Genomic DNA, 27,660 nt, shown 5'->3' on the forward strand with positions numbered 1-27,660 from the left:
TCTTCTAGAATAACTGCTGCTTTCAGTGAAGTGCTGGTTCAGTATTGGAGAAAACGTATTGGTTCTTTTCCTGTAAAAATATGTTGAACATATCTTTGCTACAAACAAATGTGTGTTTATTGTGTGAGGCATGATATTCATTTGCTTATGTAGATGTTTATTTACTGGTTTATAGTTAATAGCTGCCATCACCTTTAAAAGGAGTGTTCCCAGGCAGTTATTGTGCCCACTTGTAGAGATACAGGAAGTCTCTACTACAATTTTTAGTCAGGCTATTCAGTGAAAAACCACTCTGTGAAGTGGGCTCACACAATGCTTGTGCGTGCCTGTAGTCTCTATCTCTTTATGACTCAGAGACCTTGTTCTCCAAATGGGTGCTTCAGAGAAAATTCAATATATCTGCCATTCAAAGGCAAGTAATCAACTTTGTCAGAATCTGACCTAAGCAGTTCTGCAGAAGGTACTCTAAGCAAATTGAGAAGTAAGAGACCACAGAAAACTCACTGCTAGTATTCGTAACTGTTTTTACAACAGTAGGGAATTGAAAATGAGCTATAGTCCCTTCCAGAGCAGCATTTTTTTTTTTTTTTTCAGGAGGAAAGTATTTTATCTTCTCTTGGCAAGTCTTACAACCCCAAAAGCATATCTTGACTAAATTACAGTAACAAAAGAATTATTGTTCTTGTTTAAAAAACAAAATGAAATTAGAAAAATTGTTTTTGAGTTGCTAGTATATGGCAGCTATTCAGTGAATAGGAAATAGTTTGTAATCATTCATAAGTCTTTACAAAAATAATAATAGCACTTCAAAAAGATTAAATTTTGTCTGCTGCCATGGTCTCCTGAAAGTCTTTTGTTTTTTCTTTTACATTGCAAAATTGGTTAGGCAATTTAGTCTTACCCATTGTATGTAAGAGATATTGGAAACTAACATGCTCAGTTCCAGTGACTAAATCAGTCAAGATTTAGGTAAGATTAGCAATTAGAAACTTCATATGACCTCTCCACTGCCAGGATTTGAATCACAGTTGCCTCAGGTTAATGTTTTACAAGAACAATTGGAATATGTTTACATTGATGCCAAGTTAAATTCTTAAAAGGTGAAATCAGTACCCTGCTATGAGTGTTAGATGGATGCATGTGTGAACTGGTAAGCAGATTACATTTTGATATCTCCTTTTACTTCTTGTTTTAGTGTTGCCTTCGGTAAAATGTGAGATTTGGAGTTCTGATTCATCTTTCATTATTTTCAAACAAGTGAGAAGCTTTTGTGTCTTTGGGGGAAGTATCTGATTTTTCCTGCTTGAAGCTTTCCAGTCTCAAAATTGGGTCCATTTGTTCTAATTCAACCCACATCTCAGGCTCTGGGTTTAGGTCTACAGTGAAGTGAAACATATTATGCAAGGGTCATTTTTGTTGTTTTCTCACCCTGATTTTCACTGTGAGAAAGTAAATAAGAGATGTGTGGCCTAGTAAAGAAGTTAAACCAATATTAGTTCTGCAGTAGGTTATTGCAGTTCTGCAGTAGGATTGCTTGAAAGTGTTAATTTGGGGAAAAGTCTTTAAGAAGTATTGCTGGAAGGGACCTTGAAAGAATCTAGCCTGTCCTCACATTCCAACAGATACAAATACCTGTATCTGTAATACCTGATTTAGTTTATACTGTGTGTAATGACTTCTTCAGTCCATATAGCAGAGGCCTATGTTACTCCTTGCCCATTAGAACACTTCCTGTTTTCATAACTACTTGAAGGCCTACTTTCCTTGCTGAAAGCTTGTGCCTAGCAAATTTGAACTGTTTTCTTCTCTCCTATCAGGAGACACTTCAGGCTGCTCAGTAAAAAAGGAATTACTTGCTGTACTTGCTGTTTGAGGGAGGATGATGGAGCTTGGGAAATTCCTTCACAGAACGTATTCAAGAAGAATCGGAACATCTTATTGAATTTTATTTCCAACATTTCCAAACAGCTTTTGAAGTGAAGAAAAGGTGAACAAGTAATTAGATCACACTGTGCTAACCAAAAGCACTGGTGAGGTGATGGAAATTTTTAATGACTTAATTTCAGTGGATGGCACTGTGACACTGTTGGTGGTGGCTGCCAACTCTATCAGAATTCATACAATAGCGCATGATTCTTCAGAAAAATCTTGTTATCATCATCATGCAGTTGCAATGAACTCACAGTACAATACTCCTTGCTCTAGTGCAGCTAGTATGGAGGACTTGTCTCCAGCACTCTTGAGAGTCTGTTGGCGGTGGTTGGAAATGTTTACCTTAGGTAGTACTGCATGGTGACAGAAGAGGCGTTATGTTGGCAAAGCTCTGTCAGACAGTCTCAGCTCTTAGAAAGGCTGCAGAGCTGGATACGTTGTATTGTGTTCCTGATAGTTCCCGTGCTTTGGAGAAGGGATACTTCTGTGATGCATTTGTGTGACTATCTGACTACCCATTCAGTGTCTGTAGCATGAATTTCAATCCTCATTTCACAAAGAAATGGAAATCTGCTGGAGGGATGATGGGGAACAAGAAGAGCAGAGGGACAGTAGAAAAGGAGAAATGTATTTCTTCAGAGATTCACTAACAGCTGTTCTAAGTGTGGGTAAGGAGGTTATTTGTACACAGTTCTGCCTTTGATTCTGCCTTTGAGATTGTTTGTGCAGAAACTGATTGGATCCACAGAGTCTGCTTCAATTTTAGACATGAATTCTGCTTACACAGCGCACAGAGTAAACAGGATTTACCCTCCATTTTCATCAGTTCAATATTTTCCAAAATAATTTCAATTTCTATTTTCAAATGAATTGATGGGATTAAAAACGGTTGCGGAGAAAGAAAGAAGTGTGAAATTAGATAAGGTCAACCTAGAGTACAAGTCAGACTCTGCTTCAGCTGGCACTTGGCAAAAGAAGTACTTCTAAAACCATGGAATCTCAGCAGAGATGGAGGTGAAGGTCAGAAATTCGGTAGAACTTGATCTGAGAAGAGCAGATCTCTGGACCAGCCACTTGGCTGAAGCAATAGACTGCACAGGAAAGAATACATGAAGTATGAAACATGAAAGAAATAACAGCCATTTCTATGGAAATGTGATGCTTCATGTATACCCTGCTCTTCGTGATTTTAGGTTGTTTCATGTGTGATTAGAAAGAAGTGAAAGCCTGCATGTGAAACCAGAACAGTAGTACTAAGGACTTGTTTGTTTTATAAACGAGGACGTTTTAAGGTGCATCAGCACAGTAATCATTGCTGAACTGATCTTGATGCTCAGTCAGTAGAGCCAGTCATCTGGGGTAAGTGTGCTATGTGTGCTCACCCTTGGTGACTAAGTCGTGGGACTTCGGAAGCTGGATCAGGGACTTGCTGCGTGATCTCAAGCAAGTTGTTTATAGTCATCATGTTTACTGTACCAGATGCTCAACAAACTGCCTGGGTTCATTCTGGGAAATAACACTGTTAAAAAACAGACACAGTTCCCAGACAGAAAAGTAATTTAGCCTAATCTTCTCTTTCCTCATACATGAAATGTGGCTTCTTGCTTTCCCTGTCTCTCCTGGTGAAGGGTTGAGTATTTCACTAAAATTGCTTACTGCAGTGAAAATCACTACCAGCAGTTTAAAAGTTGTGTATTCTAGGGTTCAAGTTTATCATATTCTACAGTTCCCAGGTGCCCAGATTGACAGAATAATATGTGCTGTACTGTGGTTTATGTGTACTCATAATATATAGAATTAGAGTCATCGCAGATCAACTGTTTTTCACTGAATTATAGTTAGGCATTAAGGTGCCTTCATTCCAGGAGGGGTTTATTCTTGTGCCATCCCATAAGGAGAGAAAATAAGAGGATGATGTACTTCAGTCTGTATTTATTTTATTAATGCAAAGTGGCATTATTTTCCCTAAGGACAGTGCATTTCCAATGGTGCGCTGCTGAAGGAAACACTGTGGTAACTTAGGCCATGATATGTTAGAAGCTATACAGAGATCTAATGGTATTATCAGGAGAATAAAGTCTAACGTTTCACAGATTTTAATTCTCAGATCCTCTGTAATTCTTGGACTTCGTGTTGATAGTCCATAAAAGATCAATCACTTGCAGAAGGGAGAACAGTCAACTTCATAGTCTAGGAACAGAACTGAGAACCTCTGGCTCTGACAAACTTTTCCAGGCAGTGTTTTTTGGTGCTTCTGGCACGAGCATCTGCCAAGTCACCTGATTTTACACTCAGCTCTACCAGAATTTGCAGACACAGATGCTGTCTGAGTTCAAAAGATCTTGGAGTAAATCTGCAGCTCTATTGGCTTCAGCCTCTGTCTTTCATATTGCTGAGAGTTGCACGGGGATTCAGACGTGCCAAGATGTTGAAATGCTGAATCACGTCTGCCTCCCAGCTGCCTCTCCACGGCATAGGAGGCATATAGCTTTCTGAGGAATGTTGCCACCACCATCCAGATCTTGGAACGGTTCTATGGAGTCCTTATTGCTCACTCCACAAAGCAAGAGATGGACGATACAGATCTAGGGGGAAATTGTGCAAAAGTGACTTCATCTCTGTGATACCCCACCCAGAGACAGCTGCACACTGCTCCTCTGTGAAAAAAGTTAGGTGCCATTTATATTTCTGCTGGCCTGGCTTAGCTGCTAAAATCTTCAGAAATCCAGTGCAGCAGAAAAGAGCTGGCCAAGTGCAAGGATCCAGGCATCCAAGGGGAACACAGCGCAGATACCACATGGTGACAGTGTTATTGGAAATTTGCTTTCCAGTGTAGAAACCTTGCAATGACACTAGCCTTAGAGCCTTGCAGCATTGCCAGGGTAGTTCAGAGCACTTACTGTGCAAGCCAAAATCCAGGCCAGTCCTTTTTAAGTAGCACATAGCATTGGAAGAGAAGAGGGAATATTCTGGCTTTCCATATCTGGGTTGCGGCCTGAGTATATCTCATTGTTGGCACATTCACTACTGTCTGGCAAACTTGAGTGCTGAGGGACTTGAGAATAGTGATAAAGTGGTGTTGTCCTAGTGCTAGGGCTGTCCTTACCAGATAGGAAAGGGAAGGCAAATGTACTTCCACAACAACTTCACAGTTATCTAGAGCTGAATGTGTGCCTGTGCTGGAGCTACCCTTGTTATTAGCCTTCTAGATCTTTTCTCTGACCTCCCAAGAGCGTACAGACCAGTAGGTTTCCATGTTTCTGCGTAGTACGCAGGTCTATATCCTTAAATAGGATCCTTATTTTTGCACATCATCTTCCGTCACTGCAAACCACATTTCAAGATGATTCAGTTATCTTCTTGTTGGCTAAAATTGCAACACTTTTCAGGGAAAGACTGTCAAGTTGTAAATTTGTTTTTTTTTTTCAGTCCATCATACACATATTGAAACCCAAATGCTGATTTTCCACGTTGCCCCTTTAGTTTCATCTCTAGTCTTTTATGGAGAAAAGGTGGGGTTTTTTTATTGTTTTGTTTTCCTTTAAGTGAATTTGTTATGAAAAGAAAGTGGATGACAGCAATAGATGCCTGCAATAGACAGAGGGAACGAGGACCAGCTGTAGCTGCTTGGCTTGCAGCCGTTCTCCCAGTGCCCACACCAACAAGAAAAGATGTTGACAGCTCAGTAAATTTTATTTCATTTTGAAGCATTGGCTGTTCACAAATTAGCTTACTAAAATATACATGTCTATTTTCTCTTTAAGCAAAAAGGATAAGAAAGAGCAAAGAACTTTTCTAAGTTAAGCACTCAAAAAAGCTTTTATTCATCTCTTTCACTAGTACAAGTGCAAGAGCTGTTCGGTAGAGTTTTGATGGAGAGCAGTTTTCTTCCCCTAAGCAATAGCTAGTAGATCAATTCTGCTCAAAATAAACTTAATTTACATATTTATTTCCTCTGATTTAACCTCCCTGAGAGCAGGAGTGGTGGCACCTGTAGAGTCCTAATAAATGACTTAATCTAAGTCAATCAGGTCTGGTTTCACATAAGAAGGTTCCCGGAACTGGTTAATTTCTTAATTTCTTATTAAATTAATAAGGATACTTGTAATCAGACTGAGCTGTCTCTCTGCAATTAATAAAATAGGAAGTCAGAACAAGTTCCAGTAGTTGGCTGAATTACAAATTACAAAAAGAGAACCGCAGCGATTATCAGGTCATCGATGTGTTTAGATCAGTGACATCAGTTTGCAATGGCCAGAGGGAAAATGCATGATATCCTGCCACAAGGCAGAGAAGAAATGTGCTCTGCTGGGAAGAATAGGCCTAAGATGCGAAGCCTGATTCTTTTCAGCCATTCCGTAACAATCCAGGATGGTTGTTTGTAATAAGAATCTTCACGTGTTTCTGTTGTTTCCTAGAAACATCTGATGCTTTCACTTCCTGCGAAGATCTTGGTATCTGTGATGCGTATGGTAGTGGGCTTCCCTGCCCAATTATTCATTATACATCCTTTGGTCTCCATATCAAATCTGATTTTTGTTTTGTTTTCCCTGTTGTTTTCTGAGGAAAAGCAAATAGGTGCATTGCCAGACCAGGGATTGTTTATGGCAGTAGCTCCACCACTGGCTTTAGGCTCCCGTGTGATCTGCTTACTTGCAGAGATGCAAGCAGTGCTTGCAGACCACGCACAGGTTCCTCAGCTCTTCCCCTCCCCAAGCACAGCCCAGGACCTGCTGGGCTGCCTCCAGAATCAGCATTCTTTGGCATTCAGGTAAGTCCTTGAAAAAACAAATGTTTTCAGCTGCCAATCTTCATTCCTGAGATTTGCCTCAGGCAAACCCCATAAAAATTCCCAGGCTTAGGAGGAGGACTTGAAATATGAAATCAACCGGAGTAATTCCACCCCTAGTTCAGTCAACCAAAGAGTTCTGTCAGAACAAATAATTTTTAGTGAATAAAAGCAGAAGAAATGAGTACCCCCAGCATACGCTTAACAAAGCTTGCTTTAGATCATGGACTGCACTGACAGCACTGTACTGTAACCCTTATTGCCCAACTTGGGTAGTTTGAGGCTTGATCAAGTGTCTGAGCAAAAGTTTTTCCCAAAGCAAAGTGCCCAAAAGACCTGTGCTCTGAAATAGCTTTCCTTTGACAAGACTGAATAGTGACCTCCTCCTTATCACTTTGCCATGAGCACTAAGTGGGGTTTGTGTTGTTATTTATGTTTTAGTAATTGTTCTAAAACTTCTCTAGGTTCATACAGAAGGCAGTAGAGAAAGTCATGCTTTCTTATCTTACAGGACAAGACTTGGATTTCACTTCATCTAGGTGATGAAGTGTGGACAATAAAATTAGTTTGATCGTGCCATATATTGTACCTTCTCAAGAAGCAGTCGGTGTATGTTGTGTCCTTTCTCTTCAGGATGTACTTGCCAGACAGAACCTTAGATTAACAAGGCAGGACCAAAGTTATACTCTGTTTTTACCTTTATGCCTGGTGTTTTGCTTTCTGCTAAACTTGTTTCTGTCCTTTCCTGCTTCAGTCTGACCATGTGCATCACTGCCTTCCCAAATGTTAAATTCAGTTGAGTAATTACTGCATCAGTGCCAGCCTGAGCCCTAACAGATTGCAAACCCACTGTGAGGCAGAATGTCTTTCCGCATGAGGCTTTCATATTCCAGATTGCAGACTTTTTCACATAATGTTTCCTGTATTCGGTATGAGTATATGAATTCATGGGGCAGCGTATAGCAGGATTTGTCACGTGAAATTCATGTGATTTAATGCACATAGCCAATTACTGTGGACACGGTATTAATTAAATCCTTTCCCTGCAGTATAGACTCTGTGAAGAACAGCTTGTCCCAAACCATACTTCTGAAGCAGAAAGTGAGTTATCTCTCCATGTGATATATTAGTCATCACAAAATCTTTTAATGAGACTTTTAATCAGCATGCTTTGGCTTTCCTTCACCAAAATGTGAGATCTGAAACGTTACCTAAGATCAAATTATTTCTTCTGCAAAAAAATTCCTGGGGGAAACTGAAGGGAAAATGTTCTCTACCCACAGATTGCAATATGTTCTGGGGCCGGGTCAGGATCTGAGGTGCTGCCATATCCCTGAGCAGGAGAAAAGCTTCTCAGACCTCATAGAGGACTCTGCTGCTCTCTAAGAGCTGCCTTCCCATTTCAATTCCCAGAGCTGCAGTTGCTTTGGGATATTTAGGTGTTGCTGTGGGGATGTTATTTTGTGGGAGGCACATGCTGAAATTTACCTGCTGAGTTCCTGTGAAGCATTTGACTTAGGGCAGTGTTGGAGCAGGGAGTGAGGTAGGCCTTTTAAAGCTAATGTGCTACTTATTGGACTGACATTTCTTATGACCTCTCCCAGAGATGAAAAACAGAGTTAGATATTGTGTTCCTGGCCCAGCCCCACTGCACTTGCCTCCCCAAAGCAAGCTCCCAGCACAGCTCTCTGTCTTGTGGGTGAAAGCTTGTAATTAAACCTGTCTATAAATGATGCCCTGCAAGGATGGGATGCATAGGTCACATGCGTCAGACTTCCTCCTGATTTCCACCCTTGCTGGGCACTTTGTTACTGTGTCCCTGTGAGAATGATAGGAATTACGCTCAGCCAGCCAGTGCACTGGCAAGCATTCAAGCTCTGCACAGAATGGCTGTGTTGGCCAGAACTGCTTGGTTCCCTGTCCTGTCTTCAGCCAGGCTGAATAGATGTAGAAAAGCACCCCTCAGTTAAAGAGCATTTAAGTTCCTTCACTGCTGCTTTGAAATATTTTCCCATCTCTCTGTCTGTTAATATTGGCAAGGGCCTGTGTTGGCAGGTTCTTATGCTGCCAGCTTTCATGCTTTTGTCAAAAGCTATTGAGTTGCTCTGCTAAGCTTCAGCTCCTGCTGCCAAATGATAAATGACAACCTCCAGCCTTGTTTTTTTGTGGCTGAGAGGGAAACGTCGCCATATCTGAATTTAAAAATCTAGAAACTTGAAAGGAAAATAACTGTTTGTTTATAGTTGTTACGGTTGTAATACTGTGCTGTTGTACTTCCATATTATATACATGTGGGGTATTGCCTCCTCAAAACTATCTATTAAACTGGTTTAGTTCTCTTCAAAAACTCCTTGCTGAAGATTATAGATTCTAAATTTTAACACAAGACTTTGCAGGGAGGAATTCTTCACCACACACTGATCCACATCTTCACTCTGTTTTGGTTTGGGCGCTTGGATAGAACTTCTCTCATGCTCTCTCATGCTGTAGGTTTGTTGGCGTGACCATGGGTATCCACACCTTTTTTGGGTATTTTCTGAGGCAGAGAACTTCCCTTGCTTCAGGTGGCTCTCGGGCCTGGCAGAGGTGGGCCTGCTGTCCTACCTGCTGCCCTTTCTGGCACCCTCTCCTCCCGTAGCAGAACAGGCAACCAGCTGCCCTTCTGAGCTGGCAGGATCACACCACAGCTTCACTTCTACTTAATGCCAGCTCTGGGGAGCTGTGCTATTGATACCAGGAAAATCATTTCCAGAGGTTCAAGATTAGTAACGGTTTATTGCAGGTCACAGCCTGGCTCTGCACTTTGCTCCACCTCTGCTGTGGACGCTGTCCTGTGGGGAGAGTTGCTGCTGCTCTGCGCAGCAGTCTCCAGTTTCTTTCCTTTGGGAGAGCTCTCTTGCAGAGTCAAATCCAGCTTTGTGTGCTTTTCTCCATGAGGGAACTAAAAGCGGAGAAGTGATGTGACTAAGTAAGGCCAAATCATGAGTCAAAGTGAAACCCAGAAGCCCTTGGCTTCTGTGGCTGTTTTCCCTCCTGCTTGAAGGAAGCTGTGAAACGGGTGCCTGTAAGAGGTACTGTGTGCCGAGGGCTGAATAAATGTTGCTTGTGTGCGAGTGAACACAACCTCATCTGTCTGTGATTGGTGCATGGAGAACGAGTTCCATGGATGTTCCTGTGGTTAATTACAGAGCCAGCTTGTCTCCTGCTCTGCAGCTGCGTGGAGCAGGGCGGTCCCACAGCTGGCGCAGCAGGCGGAGGAAGCCTGCCCAGGGCTCACAGTGCTGTGACGACCTTGCAGAGACCACTGGAGGTCTCATGCCAGGGGAGAAAGAGAGAGGGCTTGTTTGCATCTGCAGAAGCTGTGGGGAGTGAGCTGTGCCACTCCTCTGGGCTCTTTGAGAGGTTTGAGGCCTGAGAGACTCATGAGGACAAGAAGAAAATGTGTTGCGGTATTAACTGAACAGATGAGGAGTTGTTGGGTAGTTTGCATTCTTGGCCCTGACCATACAGGGCAACTAAAATGCTATTTCTTTATCCTCTGCCTTTTTTTTTTTTTTTCCCAAGATGCTTTTGCCTGTTTCCTGGTTTTGTTAAGTAGCAGCATCCAGTCCTGTCACTGAGTGCACAGTCATGAAGGGTGCCGTGCTATATTTGTGTTTATGCAATATTTGTGTCAAAAAGCCTCTGTCTAAATGGACCCAATGTCAGTAAAGGATGACCCCGAAACAAATGGTCTGAAGCCCCATAGAGCTGCTCTTTCCCAAAAGTGAGTAATGTGAGGCAAATGGAAAAGACCGGTCTTAAATGTCAGATCCGGCTCATAAATCTGATTTAAAACATCAATAGCTGAATATCTAAACCAAACAGAACGTTAAACATGTTGATTAAGTGCACACCACACAGACAAAAAAAAAAAAAATCCGGAAACTGGTTCTGTCTTCCATATGGTTTTATTGATATCTATTATCTGGTATACTGATGTTTTCAGCGTCTACTTAAATGGACTGCAGTGCTCAGACAACATGTGACGAAGCTTCTATCCAAAATTACTTTTGTGTCCTTTAATCCAAGCTGGAAATTCCTATCCCTCCTGACCGTCCATCTCAAGATCAAGTGCAGCTGTTTTCCCTGCAACTCTGTCTCCCTTTCCAGCTGAACTTCTGTACCGCTGATTTTTTTTTTTTAGACCTTTTATAGTTCCATCTGTAGTGCTTGGACTGTAATCTGCACTCTACTTAATCATAATAAATAATTCTCCAAAACTTTGTATATGCAGAGTACAAACTGAGGAAGTCTGAGAATACAGCTAGAAGAGAAAAAGTCAAGAGAAGGTCATTTCACCCCCCAAAAATATGTTCACTGGTATACCTTAATTCAAATAAATTCATGTTAGCTTGGGCATGCAATTCTGAAAAGAGCTGAGACGTTTCCTGTACTTAGGGTATAGTTCTTCTCTGGGCTTAAGATAGCCTTATTTTGGTATCTTAAGTATCTGTGTGCCATCTACCAGTCTGTGTGTGCTACTCAGTGTTACACTGCTAATCAAAATGCATACTATATTCTTCTGAAAAGGAAATCTGGCTCTTAAAGTTTGTGCTCCAATTACTTAACATATCAATAATTTATTATAATCTGCTTCTAAAGATAAATGGATGAATTACAGCCAAGCTATTGGGTAGAATGAGTGACACCAGCCTAGCAAGAATTATTTTAGAAAAAAACGTAATGTTTCTTTCACAAATAACACAAGGTGCAATCTTGATGGCACATCTTCAGAAAACCAAGCAGCTTAAACTACTTCGATTTGCTGAGATTTGGGCAGGTAGCCTGACATAGGATTCTCTGAATCATGAAAGAGGCCAATGCTCTTTCTAGCCATGATATTGAGGCAAGAAAGATAAAAGTTTTGATTTAGGAGCTGATTTTCAGGAAATTCGATCTCTGTGAGCAGCTCAGGATACAGAGCAGAAGAGTTCAGCAAATCAAAGCTGTACAAAATGTTATATATTAATGCCCATGTCTGGGTTTTAATAATTTACATTAAAAGCATTAGTGGGACCGCAAAGGGAATTTGCTGCTGGATCCAACATGATTTCGAAACTCTCCTCATGAAAGAATAGGAACTATTTCAGTTCAATAGCCCCCACTTCTGCCCAATAATTTAGGAGGAAACAGTGAGGCAGCCCATCACGCAAAGTGCAAAGGAATGTATATCCTTGACTTTTCAGAGGATAGCAAAATAAACTGTATAAAACAAAGAAGTTGTGTCAGACCATATCCATCTGTGCTTACTGTTTCTGTGGTTTAACCATCTCTCTAGCAATGTGTGATAACAGTTAGGTCCTGATCCCACTGGTATATTTACCCCAAGGCAGGCAAAGAAATTAAGCTTAACATGATATTGTTCAAAAAATAATTCCATCTCTCCTTTTTTCCTAAGTGAGCAATATAATTCTGACAAGTACAGAAGGGTAGGAAAGGGAAATGCACTTTTTTATATAGAATAGCTGTCTCTAAATCACAGGATACCATCCATCTTCCCAGGATGTGTCTGACACTGAATTTCCTGTACTGACCCATGAACAAGAAATACCTTATCTAACATCCTGAATGTTGCTCCTCTTTGGATCTAATTATGTAATTTGCTAGTCAGAGTGTTTCTATGATACTAACATATGCAGAGGTTGTAATTGTGAAACTCATTGAAGATCTCTTTCAAAATTAGTTTGTAATTATGCAAAAAAGCAGTTTGAAACAGATGCATGCGGATACAGCAGTGAGGGTTGATTAAAGGTATGGAAGTCATCAGGGTGACATTTGAGATTTGTTAGAGACTGTAGAGTTGTGTGACCTTGCTAGCTGCTTTTTAGAAGAAAAGTATTGACTCTTTCCTAAGAAACTGTTAAACTATTCTTCCTGATGTAAATCTAATTAAAATCTAAATTATATAGTTTTCTGTTTTATATAATGATAACTCCTGCTTCCTCCAAAGTACTTGACAGCAGCTGTCAAGGAGTGGTTTTTCTAAGATTCCTGTGCACTACGTGCAAAATTATTTTGAAACCTTTCATTTAGAGGCTACATAAAGGCTGAGCTCATCTGAAAATCTAACTTTGTTTATTTAGAGAGTTGATGCTGGGAGCAGTCAAATATTTCACAAAGATAATCCTCATGGAGTCTCCGTGGGTCATCATCTTCAGCAAGAGGCTGCAAGGAACAGGGAACAGCTGATGCATTCTGAAGATGGAGATCAGCACCAAAAAACCCAAGAGACACTAGACCTGCATATATGCCTCTCACAGGTAGGATCTTTCACCATGCTTTTGAGGCTCCTTCTGGCTTTCTTATCACGTTGTCATCATTAGTGACTAGGGTTAATAATTTGTATTGTCTGAGAGTGGTGGAGGAAAGATTTGGCAGAGCAGTATGATTCACTCCAAGAAGAAATTTGGCCAGCAAGTCATTAAAACACACACACCCCACAGCAAAACATATGATGAACCCAGAGCCCATCTCTAGAGGATGTGTAAATAACAAGTAATGGAGAATCAATTAAATGACAGCTGGCCCGTCAGAGTTAAACAGCTGAGAAAAGGAAGTTGCTTACAATTCACAGCAAAGCACATGATGAAACAGCAGCACACTCATGACTTCTGGAATCACTGAGCGGGTAATTCAGCCTTTTCAAGCTGCAGTGGTGAATCACCAACTGTTTTTCTGGGTGTGAGCCTTCAGGGACAATGTTGGCTGGAATGGAAGTGACCTCGACAACAAGCACAGATGTGGGGCATTCCTAAAGCAGAAAGGCAGCAGGTCAAAGGACACAGCTAGGATTTAATTGTGGCTGTAATTAAAGAATCATTCGTCAGGCCTCAAGAATGCAGATACATTACATGTCTCAGACTAGATAGGTGCTGTTAGCAAATGATAATTACATATGCTACCTTGAATAGAAAAGTAATTCAAACTGGAATGTAACCAAGTTGTAAAGACAGCAGTGACTGGGTAAGGACCACCAGGGGGTTTTAATTTCTTTGCTATTTCTATAGCAGTAATGGTGAGACATTCAGTTTTTGCTTTGAAGGCCTATGAATAAGATTAGTTTTGTTGCAGTATCATTAAAATCGTTGGAGCAGCATTCAGGACAGATTTGGTTGTCTGTGCGAGATCGCAGAATGGTGATCAAGGAATTATTAAAATTATAATATTTGAACAAAATACTAAGAAATTGCAACATGCTCCAGCATCTCTGAAGCAAATACAAGCTTGTGACCACACAGTAAGAGTGCATGTCTGTGTATCTTTGTATTCATTAACTCTCCATGCTAATCTATAGAGTAGATTGCCCTGTAATATTTTAAGAACCTTCAAAATTAAGTTGTTGAAAAAGCAAATGAACAGAGCCAAGCTAGCACAGAACAGCTGGTACATCAACAGTGCTCCTGAGCTCCAGAAGAACAGACATCCCTATGGAAAGCAGGAAGAGGAATTGCTCCCTGATTGATTCTTTGTTTCCTGCTAAACCTTGATTTATTTAGGAGTCTCCAGAGCACCAAGGCACGAGTGCACTCCTTGGACACATCTCTTTGCTATGGTACTCTGTAATTGTGATAGCAGCCAGTGCCTGTAGGCTTCATTGCTGTGAAGGAGGGCTCAGTTCTCACAAATTTCCATGACTTTGCTGTTGTCTGGGCAGAGCTGCCATCCATGCTGCATGCCAGGTCTATCACGAGGGAGGTCCAAGTTTGAAGGACAGTGAAGGGAAACTGTGTTCAAGCTTGACAAATCACTGCTGCCATTCGCTGTTACAGGAACAATAAGAAGTCAGAAAATACAGAATTTATACTACATACCTCCCAAGCAACCATGCAGGAGGGGCCACAGACAGCACCCAGACTAACTCTTGAAGCCTTCTGCAAAACTGATTGTTTTAAAGGGCAATCAATTTAAATTGTGTAAAAAAAATCTCTCTGCCTTTTGAGAGGCAATGGCTACCTGCTCATTGTACTGAAATCTGTTCCCACCACTGAAGAGAATCCATCAGCCCAGCAACATATAAAGCTTGATCCAAAGCTTCTCCATGGTCAGTAAAGGGCTGTGTGTCAGGAAGACTGCAATCATTTTTAATGATGGCATGTTGTAATTAAGTAGTACATTATCCTCCACCTTGTGAAATTCGCTTTAAACATTTTCTTCTTGTGCCCAAGAAGTGTGTCATTTACATTAATTAACACTTTTCTCTTTGTGAAATTACACAGTGCAGTGTAGCCCCTGTATGTGAACCATGATTTTCTGGGATAAAATTAATGAGATTTTCCAGTGTAAGTTTAAATCATGCAAGATCTTTTTGGCTGCCAAAAGGTCCACATAATGTTTAGGCTTTAGAAAACAAGATGAAGAGTGTAGACCTGGGCAGAGTATGGTTTAGGAGTACTTGAGCAGTGTCAATATACTAAGTGAACGGAGTTAGCTCAAGGACTCCTTTCCTCACCAGCCTCTAACCAATGTAACATAACAAGCCCCAGACAACTCTATTTATGAAATTATAAAAAAATGGAAAATGAGACATAAAAGAAAATGCAAAGAGGCAGTGTGCAACTTCCTGAAGCTTGAGAAAATTTAAGAAGTGTTATTTTGCCTTGACCAACTATTTAAGCATAAAAAGAGATTTTCTTCAGTCAGAAATTCTCCCTGGTTTGGTTAATTCCAACATATACATTCCATCAGCTCAGGCAAAGCCAAAAGTTTTTGCAGCTTGGCAGAGGGTTTTCCTAATGAACAAGTAGCATTTATTTCATAATATTGCTTTGTTTTAGTCTCGTATAGAACAAAAACAAGGCTGAGTTTTAAAAGCCTCCTTAAGAAATTATTACTGTAAAACTGTTAACGTCCTTCCTTTGCACTTGAGGACAAGAAAATAGCATGGGGTGGCTGATTCTGCCCTCACGTGATTCTCCTTCTCTTAGATGACCTGAGATCAGAAGGTACTGCCTCCTACCCTGGCACCTGCCCTAGCATTTTCAGTGACAAGAGAGGAGCCAATCTGAGAGCGCAGTCTGTGTGGAGACAAGTTATTTTTCAAAACAGGTGACTGGAAAGGTGGAGCTGATGCAGGGCACGTTATGCATGTGCTACAGTTCCATGGTTAAGCCACTCTTCATCTTGTTGCACTTGGAATCTAACAGTCACTTTCACAATATTTTTTGCACATTTTGAAATTCTGCAGTCCTCAATAATATGAATTTTTTTTTGTTTGGAAAGTGTATCAATCCCCATTAGCATCATAAAATATTACATGATTCCTACCATGCATTAGAGTATGTTTCCTTCACAGACCTGGCAAATGATTTTCCTAGGTCAGAACCAGAGACACTGACTCAGAGGTAGACTCCTTGCACACCTATTTCCTTGTGTTCAATCCAGGCATTCTAGTCCACTGACATTTGCACTAAAAGGTCCTGCTCTGGATGCTGGATAGCAAGAAGTGGTATGTGGGACCAATCCTCCACCCAATAAAACCACAAATGTCACAGAGAAAAGACTGCACAGACTGAATTTTGATTCCCTACATGGGATCTGCAATTTTGGGTGATGCTTAAGATAGTTCCCTTTTTTTTCTGCTCTCTCATTCCTATGCTTCTTTTCACAATTAGATTTTACCCCCAGGAGATGATCTGATATTTTAATGTTGCTGGACTTTTGCCTATTTGATCAGCAGAGGTGCTGAAATCAGCAGGCTACTGCTGGCTTTTCCACATAGGTCCCATATTACCCTGTGTACCAAGCATCTGGGCTGGGCAGTACTATCCTTACTCGTTGATGAGTAATTACAACACTGACACGAGTGATGTGAACACCAACCTTAGCAAAGGTTGCAAAATCTCATGCATACCTCTGCACTTGTGTTAGCTATGAGGAAACTGTTCTCTAACCTCCTAGCTGAGTGGAGTAAGCTAAAACACCTATCAGCTGCTGTGCAAGGGTAGTGGACTGACAGCATGAGGTTGTTAGATTCCTTATGTTGTGTTGCAATGTCCTGCAGCCCCAGGAGAACTCTCTCCAAAGCCCAAAACAAGAGACTTCCTCTCAGATGTGAAAAATTCTGTGTCAAGGCCAAGTGACTTCTTTCTCATCTACCCTCCTGCAGAGCTTGTCCCTTAGATGAAGATTTGCTTCCACATTTTTAAAGCTCATTAATTATTTTTCCTTGGAATGTGTTACCGAAGAAGAGGTGGATGCATTCTGAATGGATTTCAATCAATTTCTCATTCGCCTGATAGGGTATTTGTTTTTATTTGTTAGTTTCCCCCGGAAAGAAAAGAAAAAAACAAGCAACAACAACAGCAATAAACAGGAAAAGAAAACACCAATCTCAAAACAGCAACAACAAAAGGCATTTTTTTCTCTGCCCAGTTTAGGAAAACAGATCATGTTTAAAAAGATGTGAGCTAACATGTTTTTAACACCCCCACCGCCAAACAAATTAATCATATATGCTGGCTTAAAACAGGTTTAACATATCTCAGAGATTAGAATCAGTCTTTGTCTCTTCCCTAGCTGGCTGGCTTTTAGATGTGACCTCCTTTTCTCATCCAGGCACATGCTCTTTGTCTGCTGGGACCGCTCTGCTTTAAACCCATCCTGACAGTTACCTTGCTTCTCAGTCACTCCCGAAGGACCAAGACTATTCCAAGTGTTTTCCTCAGACTATAATTAGCTGCTTCTCTCTTTTCCTTCTGTTTAAAATTGACTTTATGCAGCTTTTCTCCCTATCTTCTGCAGTCTCTTCTCCCATCCTGTCCTGCTTTGGAATATATGCAAAAGGAAACACTACACTATGAGACTAAAAGCACATTGTTTAATGAAGACAAAAATACCAAATTTTATAGTAAAGAATCAATATTTTCTTCCTTTCCCATTAGGCTGCAGTGTATCCTCTTGTTACCCAAAATACACACTGCCTGCTTGTTACTGAAATACAACATCCTTTTCATTTTTCTAGTCAATGTTATTTCCTTGTTTATTTTTGTGGACAGCACATTGTGTTTTCCTTTCTTGCTCTAGTGTAGTTCTCTCTCCTATGGCAAAGAAAATTTATTTTAAGTTTTCATCTCTGTTTCTGTCAGTAAAACAGCTTCTGAAAATGTAAATCCAGAAACAGTTCTCTCAGATTCAAAGATTTAACCTAAGATGTGACTTCTTGGCTTATAATGGATTTGAAGCTGAAAAGTCTCCAAAATCTTACGAGCAGAGAAGCTTTCTTACCAAATTTCCATGTCAATGTCAGAGATATATTACTGTTTGCTTAGCGGAGTTTAGTGTCAGTACTTAGTTTTAAGCTTCCCCCAGAAGAAAATAATCTTCTAACAACCAGCTCTGCAAATTTAAGAAACTCATCTTAGTTAAAACAAATTATGCATCAGCTTTTCAGCTCTTCTCTGCTCAATTATGCAAGACTCAATGCTTGGTTCACAAAAAAAAAAAAAAAAAAAAAAGTGAAAGGCTATTTTAAGGAATCTCATGTATTAGTTTATCCAAGCTTTGAAAACAAAATGCGGTGATTATTAGCATTCCTTTGTGATTTAATGTATTCCTGTCTTTTTACAAAAGTATTCCTTGGAAATTGCTACAAAGGAGAACATTTTACAAAATAATTTCCTAGCCTTTTTGATAGCCTTTGGCAAGTATACTGTTATCTATGGAACTGCATTCCATAGATATGGATTACAAACAAACATTCAATTTGTTAAGCAATTCAAACAGCAATTTGGAATTAGTATGGAAGCATAGCAACCGGTTCTTTTGATGATTTTTTTTTTTTAATCTTTTTAGCTTATGACATTTTGTAGCACACCTGTTCACTCCGCTAATGAAAGCAAAGTGCAAACGGAATATAGCAGTTTGATATTTCAAAATAGGAAGGAGGTGAAAGCAGGAAAAAAACAGTGAAATTCCAGACCTTCAAGCAGAGAGAATAATTTCCAAAATTCCTATGAACTAGATATTTGCAAAACTTCTGAATAATTGAAGGCTAGAGGATAGGAATTTTCCTCAGAAGAGAATGTTTCCTCTTCAGTAAGTTATAAGATGCTGACTTTTTTTTTTTAGAGAATCTGAGTGTGTACATTTCACAGAAAGCAGATGTAGAAGAAATGACGATGTCATTCACTCAAAAAAAACCAGTCCTTTCATTTAAAAACCCAGGGTTCCATTATCAAAATCCTAAAGACAGGAACTACATAACCGCAGTCACATCTAAGTGATTTGGGCCTCACGTTGCATGTTCAGAATGACTGCAGATAATTGCTTCAATGCAGGTACCAGAGCAGTGTTCCAAGCATAGGACCTACACAGACCCATGTCAGCCTTAGTCCTGAGAAACCTGAAATCATTTCCACGCTTCCTTCTTGTTGTCTGTATCAGTTGGACTGTAAGTCTGAAGTCTTTCATGCACTAATTCCAGCTTCTCCATCCAGTCCAAGGTGATACTTCACGTTTGTATACACCAATTTCCAATTTAATTGCCCTAGTAGAATAAACACCCATTTACGTTCTCTCAAGTTACAAAATACAGGCTACACAAATCTTACTTATTTCCTCTCTACTGCACTACAGGAAATCTGGTTCCTTCTTTTCTCTGAGATTTTGCCCTGACTCAGACTTCAGCCAAACAAGAACTGGCCCAAGTAGCCAGAGATATAGAAGCTGACTTTAAGATATAAGAAAATAGAATGCATGAGGAATACAATGGTGAGTAAACAGTGACTGTTATAACCTTAGATAACTCTATAGGGATGGTTTTATCTGCCTGTTGACTACACTCACGTTGTTCCAGGCAGCACCTTAGAAAACTGGGCGCAGTAGAGAGAAGGGTAATCGAGCAATCAAGGACTGACATATAAAGGCAAGGAATGGTTTCTTCAACAAATGAGGTGGTGGGTAAATGAAGAGCTGATGTATATGGTGAAATAGAAGCTCCCAATATCAGAATCCCCAAAACAAAGTGGATACCTGTTGAAATTCAGAGCCAGTATATACAAAATCAGTTTTTAAAAAAATTGAATTTCTACATTTGAAGGACTCAAAGATAGCTCTCCTTTGAGAAGAATTAGCTTTGTACCACTGCAAAGAACAGTCATCTGCCTGGTGAAAGAAAGGAAGTGATGAAAAATAAGCAGTACGGCTTCCCAAATACAAATAGCAATAAAGGAAAATAAGGAATAAGTCTTTATTAATTAGCATTATCTAGAGGAATTTCTGGTAGGTAGATTGCAGTTAGCTGAATGGGAAACTACCTAGTATATGAGCACACAACATCATTTATTAGTGGAAGAAACTTTCTATGGAAGATACGTATTAAGAGTGTCCAAATTGTGGTACAGGAATACAAAGCTGGCATCAATGTCCAGAAAAGATGCACCATTTTCTACTTCTATTTTCAGATGACCTTCAGCCCCTAATACATCAGGGCACTTCCTGATGCACTGCTGCCACAGCCAGCTGAGAACAAACCTTAGGGAGCAAAGTACAGCAGCAGTAGAATGCTGCCAGGCCCCGGCACTGTGCTGGCTCAGGCTGTCTCTGTGCCAGCACAAAGTGTCATCGCACAGCCATTAATCTACTGCTGCTTTAAAACACAACTGCATCTCTCCTCCTCACTTGCATGGCTCACTGAAAGCCTACAGCAGAATCTGCTAGTTCAGCTTTCCCAGTGAACAGAACAATCAGTTTACTCTGATATTGCAAAACCTAGCTTGTGCTAAGAAGGGAGGGAAAATAATAGATGCTCTTAGGTTACCCTGAACTGCCTATTGGTATTCATGTTCCAGAAGCCAACTTGTAAGGACAGCAGATATGCAAGGTCAGTTATTTCTGAAACTAAATCTGTTCGTTCATGAAGATACCTGAAGGAGGCCTGCTGCCAGGGAAGCTAAGGGAGCAGGCCTCTGCATGAAGGAAGCACATCTTCCTGTCACATGTAGGAAACAGCTCTGGATCCCAGAGGAACAGCCCTTCAGCTGAAGTTCCTCTTTGCCTGTTCATCATCCTCTCCCAGATCATGTGACTGAGAGTCTGGAGAGTTCAATCCTATAAGTCATTTGACCTTGAGGAGAAGCCTGCCATTACAGCTGCTTTTGTACAAGGATGCTTCTGAGCAGCTGCAACCTGAAAAAAGCCCCAAATGGTTCCTGCCAGCTAGGTCAGAGCTGCAGTTCAGCAGGGATCACTGGGGACTGCATGCACAGTGTCAGCACTGGGAGAGGTGGCCTGGAAGGTGAGGCCACAGGTGGGCTTCTACATGCTGGATAAAGCAGCTCAACAGATTGGAAATCCAGAGACATAAGGATGAGGGAGAGCCTAGATTTTGGTCAGTGTTGCAGCTAAAGCACCAACATGGGGCAGTGTTGGTAACAAGGGCTTGACTGGCATGCACAGCAACATGCAGTCAACTCAATGACTAAAGCAATATTATGGGGAAAACTTCTGCTATCTGGAAATGAAATGAGCAAATAAATTTCTTCAGCCAGAAGTCCCCAGCATGCCTTGATAAGAGCAAAAAGAAGTGTAGTGAAGTGATGCATTTAGTTTTGAAAGGGGCACAGCCAGGCAGAGAGCTTGCAGTTGTACTGCTCACAAGTATCTGTTCAAACTGTGGGGGGAAAAAGGGGAGAATGCTGCAGGCTTATGCTGAGAAACAAAGCTTGGAAACAGAAGATTCGCAAACCAAAACTGCAAATATTAGCAGGTTTTCTGCCTCATTGCACTGTGATCACGGTTTAGTTTTTTGTGTGTGTTTTTTGTACTTCTGAATGTCAGATTCCAGTCCCATTTCCTCTTTCATTTGTTATGATAACTTTAAAAGAGTATCCTTTCAATTTAACTCTTCTACATCGTTGTCTATAACAACAGTATTTTAAATGTTGGACTGATGTAGCAATGACTGGCAAAAGGCAGCAAGTTCGTGATAAAGGGCCCCTTTTGGATAAACCCTTCACTGTAGACAAACCAAATGATGTCATGTGGTAGAAAAAAAGCACAGGTGGGCTCAAGCAAATTAGAAAAAGCGTTCTGTGATACAGCAGGTCCTCTTTGTCCCCAGATCTGGGGACATCTCACAGGTAATCACATTGCTGTGAGGTAATTAAGGTTCATCTGCTAGTTGGATGAGATAGGGCTTTTTTATATCTTCACTGGCTATTGCTTGTGTCAAGACCAGCTGTGTTCAGTCTTTCTTTTTCCAAACAACAAAACGGATTAGAGTTCAGAGTCAAAAAAAAAAAAAAGAAAAAAAAGAAAAAAAAAAAGGCTTTGTGTGGCTAACCACAAACAAGACACATGACTGAGTGCTGCATCTGTTACATCTCTCTCAAGTTCAAAAACTTTGGATAAGGCTATTCTGTAAACTTAAAGGGGAAGTCTTAATTCACAGAATGCATTTCTTTCTCCCTACTGAATTAAGTTTTAGATTTTACTACCTGTCCACAAATTTAGAAAATCTGCACGTTGGAAAGGAAGCTGCAGAATTTTTCTCTGTCTGCTTTCTTTAACCTCTGTGTAAAAGTCAGATTTCCTGGAAATTTTTGTAGATTTTTGGACAGCTGCCCTTACAGGAGAAATAAAACCACCCCTCAGGCTGCTTTGGTAATTCAATGAAAAGAACTGTCAGCTAGTGTGAACAAAGATATGAAATGCTTACATCCCAAAGGTATCATTTTTTTTTTAGCACTGGTAATGAATGAAATGCTTGCGTAGACTTGGTAGTAATAGTGGATTGCCAAAAGGATTTTAAAACTCCTGTAAGGAGTCTTGGAACTGCCAAATATAAGTTTAACACTCCTCCTAATGAACTGTCCAAAGTGAAATGCTTTTTTTTTTTTTTTAAATCCAGATTTGAGGCAGTGATTATGAACAATTTCTTAGATACTTAAAATTTTCTGACCAGCCCACAGTCGCATAATTCCTCAGTAGCAATGCAAGGTATGCAGACTACAAAGCCTGCTTTGTAGACGATCATCTTGCCAGAGGCTTTGCTTTTTTCTTCTGTTGTACAGTATTCTCTCCTTACTAGGATAGCATGGCTCTTATTGGCTATGACTTTAATACACAAAAAGTATGGTAAAAAGGAACCTCAGGATTCCAAGTTCATTTTTCAAGATAGGAAAAACTATATAAAAGGAGTATGTCTAGTTACACAATAATGAAATCCTTGAAAGCTACTACTTTTTTCTTAATTCCTTTTTGAGTTTGTCTGGGCTAGATTACAAATTGGAGAACTAACGGGTTGACATGAGAGAGAAACTTACATGGACTGGAAAGAGGCTTCACAACTCTTTCTCTAGATAGAGAGACAGTTAGACATAGATACTAGACATTTTTCCCTGCTAGAGAAAGCACAGGTGAACAGTACCTCCCAGAAATTGTTACTTTGCATTTGCTTTGTTCTTGGCTTATGTTCATTAAATGTGAGTATGAATCCTGGGGGGTCAATTGATCTAGAATTTCTTTCTATGAAGTACTTTAATTGTCTAGTATTTCTAAAGGAAATAGCAGTCACAGAGGGATTTAAGTGGTAATGAACAATAGGGCCTGGTTCAATCTTTCGATGATCTTACCATAAAAATGCCACAGTACTGCATGTGCTGTGCAGGGGAACATAGCCAGTCAGTGCTGCCACACTGGCAGAATCATGGGTGCTCCCCACTGCTCCCCACTGTGATAGCTCAGATCCCAGAAGAAGAAAGCTCAAATCCCTAATGTTAGCCCTGCAACCCTCTACAGCTTTCTTCTCTATCTGTTATCTTCAAGACTACTAGCAATCTGTGCATCAGAAGGAAATTTGGGTTCTATCCTTGGCTTTTTAAAAGATCTCATGTATGTGCACAGTCAGCAAAAGAGCTGGAGAGCAAAGAGCAACTCCATGATTCTCCAGAGCTCTTGCACCACAGCAGGAGAAAAATGGAAATAAGCCACAGGCATTCAGCACTCCTGACAGAGCCAGCAGTGGTGAGAATCAATAGTGCTGACAGTGCCTCACTTTTTTGCTAAAGTCATAAAACAGCATATTTGGAAATAATGTACTTGTACTTCTTGAATATTCTGTTTACTAAATCATATTCAAGTTTTCAAAAAAGATGAGTTCAAAACCTATTGAGCATAGCAGTCATTGCGTTGAGACCCAAATGAATACAAAATATTAAGAAAAATCCAAATGCAGGCCAATAGAAGTGTATGAAATGCACATACGGCGGTATATAAATACATGGTATGCTAACAATCAATGTGCAGGCCTAAAAGGAACGCAAAAATTCAGAATGATACTTGTGTCAGGTGTTTCACGTTATCTGTTCCATTCCTTGAACAAAAAAGCCTGGATTTTTTAATGTCATTTATTTCAAAGCTTTTTTTATGTAACCAGCTTTACAAAAAATAAAATGAAAATAGCTCTCTCAGTGTCCAACAGCATATTGCAACAGAGTTTTGTTTCCCATCCTTTTAATTTCTTTCTTTTTTTTTTTTTTTCCCCAGGTATCTTTTTTATCTCTTCAGCAGTCACCAGTTGTTTTCATGGGTTTTTGAAAGAGAAAACTGAATCCAGGAAGTCCAGCAACAGCATGATTTAAAACTGTTGACTTTTACAAAAATGTGTTAAAAAACCCCACCCCCTCAGAGCATAGAATTTTAGCTTAGCACAGCACTTTCCCCCAGTGTAAAGAAAACAGCATATTCATACGCAATACAAAGCCAGTTTTTGCTGTGTATTTATTAAAAATATAATTATGTCAAATCAGGACTTACTAGAAAAATAACAACATAGTATGCCAGAGTTCAGATAATAGTGGTGCTTCATTGCCAGCTCTAAAGATACAAGACCCTGAAGTCCAAAGCAAATGTACAAAGTACAGGTTTTCTCAGAACTGCTTATTCAGGGACGATTTCTGAGAATGAAAAACTGAAAGGAATTTTGGTGCAATTCTGGGTACATTTTTGTATAGCAGCTTTTCGAGCTGGGGAAGTCTTACCCTAACATCCTACAGTATTTCAAGATGGGCTAGTTTCATAGTGACCTCCCAGCCCCAGGTGCAGAATGCTGTTCAAAAGGATCTGCCATTGAGAGTTCCAACTAAATGAGTTTGGGACTTTTCTGGTCAAAGACTCAGGCCATAATACAAAGGAAAATAATAACATTTTTCCTTGGAATGTTTCAACAGGTATTTTTTTCATATGCAATTTGCAGATGATGGCATATTGTACAGCAATGCATACTGTTTTCAGCTGCTCTCCTGTCGCCTGCACTCTCTCTGTGCAGATAACCTTAGGTTTCATGTATAAGGCAACTCCTATTATTTTCTGTCCAATTTTGGAGAGGGAAGGACAGAGGAAATAGGACAAAGCAGTATTTAATTCATATTGCTATCTGGCAAACATCAAAGAAATTGTGTTAACTCCTGTTTAACAGAAACTCTGGTCAGCTGGGAGGAAACACGATGCCTGAAGAACCTCTTGGGGAGGTACATGAAAACATGCATGCATGGCTTCTGAAGATAAAGAATACCCTACTGTTATTTTTTATCTCCAAGTTAAGCTGTTGCTTAAACACTTCATCTGAAGGCTCCAGAAATTGGAAATCTGTGCCAATTTTTATTTAAACAAGAAGTATATCAGGTGATAAAGTTACACATGATGATTAGAAAAGGAGCAGAAGTAGTATGAAATATCTTTGTAATTAATTAACCCCTAGTCATTGTTAGGCTTTCATGATCAATTAGTAGTTGTAATTGGTTTTCATTCCATAGCTAACAGCACGTAACATGGAGCTAACATCTCATTGATAGCCTCTCAATGAGGAAGGAAGAAAATTCACTTCTCACTTCATGAAATACCTTTGAAAATGAAGGCCTGGGACAACATGCTCTCAGTATGTCTGTTACTAAGATTTTGACACTTATGTGTTTGACATTCTGCTGTTTCATTTGCAAAGTTGTTGCCACTTAGTTGATGGAAGGTAATTAAATTGTTCCATAAAATGAACACTGAAAAATGGTAGTGCCTTTATTGCTAACTCATCAGTGCAGCAGGATGACCCAGTAAAGATGGGTGATACTGAGAAATTGGTAAATTCCCATGCATTGTCTGAGTAGTGCTAAGAGCACAACCTGCTAGCAAGGAGAAATCCAAGGTGCACCAACTCAAGGCACGCCTGAGGACAGCAGCTTAGAGACCTGCAAGTCATAGTTCTTTCCCTAGATGGTTTTCTGCATGAAGGTTATCTAAATAACACTGTTGTTTGTTTTTTTTTTATCGTTCCCCTCCAGGCTTGCTTAAGTCAGCACAGCCCATGCAATGACTGACTTTCAGTTGATGGTGAAACTACAGGCAGGCCTTGCCCAGCAGAGAACAATTTTTGGCAAATATCCTTTCCCAGAGTCCATCTTTAATTTTAAAAATTGCATAGCACTTGGTGGGAGCTTTTCACTTGATTAGGGTCTACAACAGATCTCTTCTCAATGAACTCTGTAGCAGCAATTGTTGTTGAAAATTGATGCAGACAGGTTAACAACAAGCATACATACTTAGTTGAAATCTATAGAGAACGTATTTAAAAAAAAAGTAACTTATGTGCTTGGTAAAAGATTTTATTCTGTTGTTGATTCTTTCTGTTTTTCTGAGGTTGAGATATTTAACTATTAAAGCATTTGTTGGGGCTTTGTTACAAAGTGAATAATGAGCCAATTGTGTTTCAAAGCTGATAAGCTCCATGTAGAGCCCTCTGTTTCCAGCCTACAGAAATGCCACTAAGACTTCTTGTATGTCTAGAGCTAAGAAAACATCCAGTCTTAATTAATTAAGACTCAGCTTCGTAGCAGAAAATCAACTAATTCAGAAAATTGGAAATACTAGGTGACTATTATTGGCAGTTCATTGTTATTTGACCCCTTGTGTTAAGCAACAATAAAGCCTGCAGTAGGAAGAGATGCGTTTATTTGTAATCCAAAGTGATTCCTAAGAATGTCTTTGTTAATGCAGGAATCAACGGCAATTAATTGTGAACAATAGTGGAAAGAACACATTAAAATAATAGTTCCAGAACATTATTTCACCTGGAAAGAAATGTTAGCATTTCCTTCATCCCTAAAACCTGTCAAGCAAGAATTATTTTTATGAGTAGTTCACAGTGGAAAACTATAAACTGGAGATTTTAGGCATATAGAGAGGCTGAATAAATTGTGGCTTTGTTCCTTACTCCCAGGTGGCCAAGCAGCATTTGTTAAAGCACCCTGGTTAACAGCTGTAAACAAAGCTCTTCTGGCAGTTGTCCTGACCACAGGTAAAGAATAACAGGCTCCAGCTGATGTGAAAGCCCCAAGTTTATTATAGATCACATAGAAAAGCATAACATCAGGTAAATGGAAAAAGGGTGCTTCACATACCTACCTGTTGGCCAGCTCTAAATAAGTCAATGCTGGTACTCTTGATTTCAGACCTGCGTCATTTTTATAAAATCCAAGGTTTCCTTAACAATGCATTAGTCCTAGAAATTGTGGCCACACTTTAGCCCTTATCTATATCACATCTAGTCCATCTACAGGGCCAAGGCATTTCCTTGAGCAGGGAATACCTACACCTGCACATTCCTTAACTGTTAGCTACCTAGCTAATTCACTTTTAAACCACTCCAACAGTCTGCAGACCAGAAAAATCTGCTGTTCTGGGAGCTAATCAAATCCTAAACAGGTGGACTTGCTCCCATCAGAAATCAGTCCAGGCCCTTCTTCCTTGCTAGCACTGTGGATGCAGCTATGCCACCTTTAAACTGTGGCAAACTTAGATGGCGCTTCTGTGTAGAATCTCTATCCCAACAGCTGATAATGTGAAGAAGGATTGCATACAAGCAGACATTAATATGTTCTGCAATTTCACCTAGAAGTTTCCATTTTCTG

At 40.1% G+C, this 27,660-nt stretch overlaps 1 long non-coding RNA gene across 1 annotated transcript; it reads left to right on the forward strand.

The window, feature by feature from the left end:
• The first annotated feature begins 12,850 nt into the window (after nucleotides 1–12,850).
• Nucleotides 12,851–26,186, forward strand: LOC149919025 (uncharacterized). The gene is made up of 3 exons (XR_016464723.1): nucleotides 12,851–13,023; nucleotides 19,337–19,471; nucleotides 24,248–26,186. It is a non-coding gene; the product is annotated as an uncharacterized LOC149919025 (long non-coding RNA).
• Nucleotides 26,187–27,660: the final 1,474 nt, after the last annotated feature.

This window comes from Phasianus colchicus, chromosome 2 (genome assembly GCF_987193195.1).
Source record: "Phasianus colchicus chromosome 2, bPhaCol1.hap1.1, whole genome shotgun sequence".
Lineage (NCBI taxonomy): Eukaryota > Metazoa > Chordata > Aves > Galliformes > Phasianidae > Phasianus > Phasianus colchicus.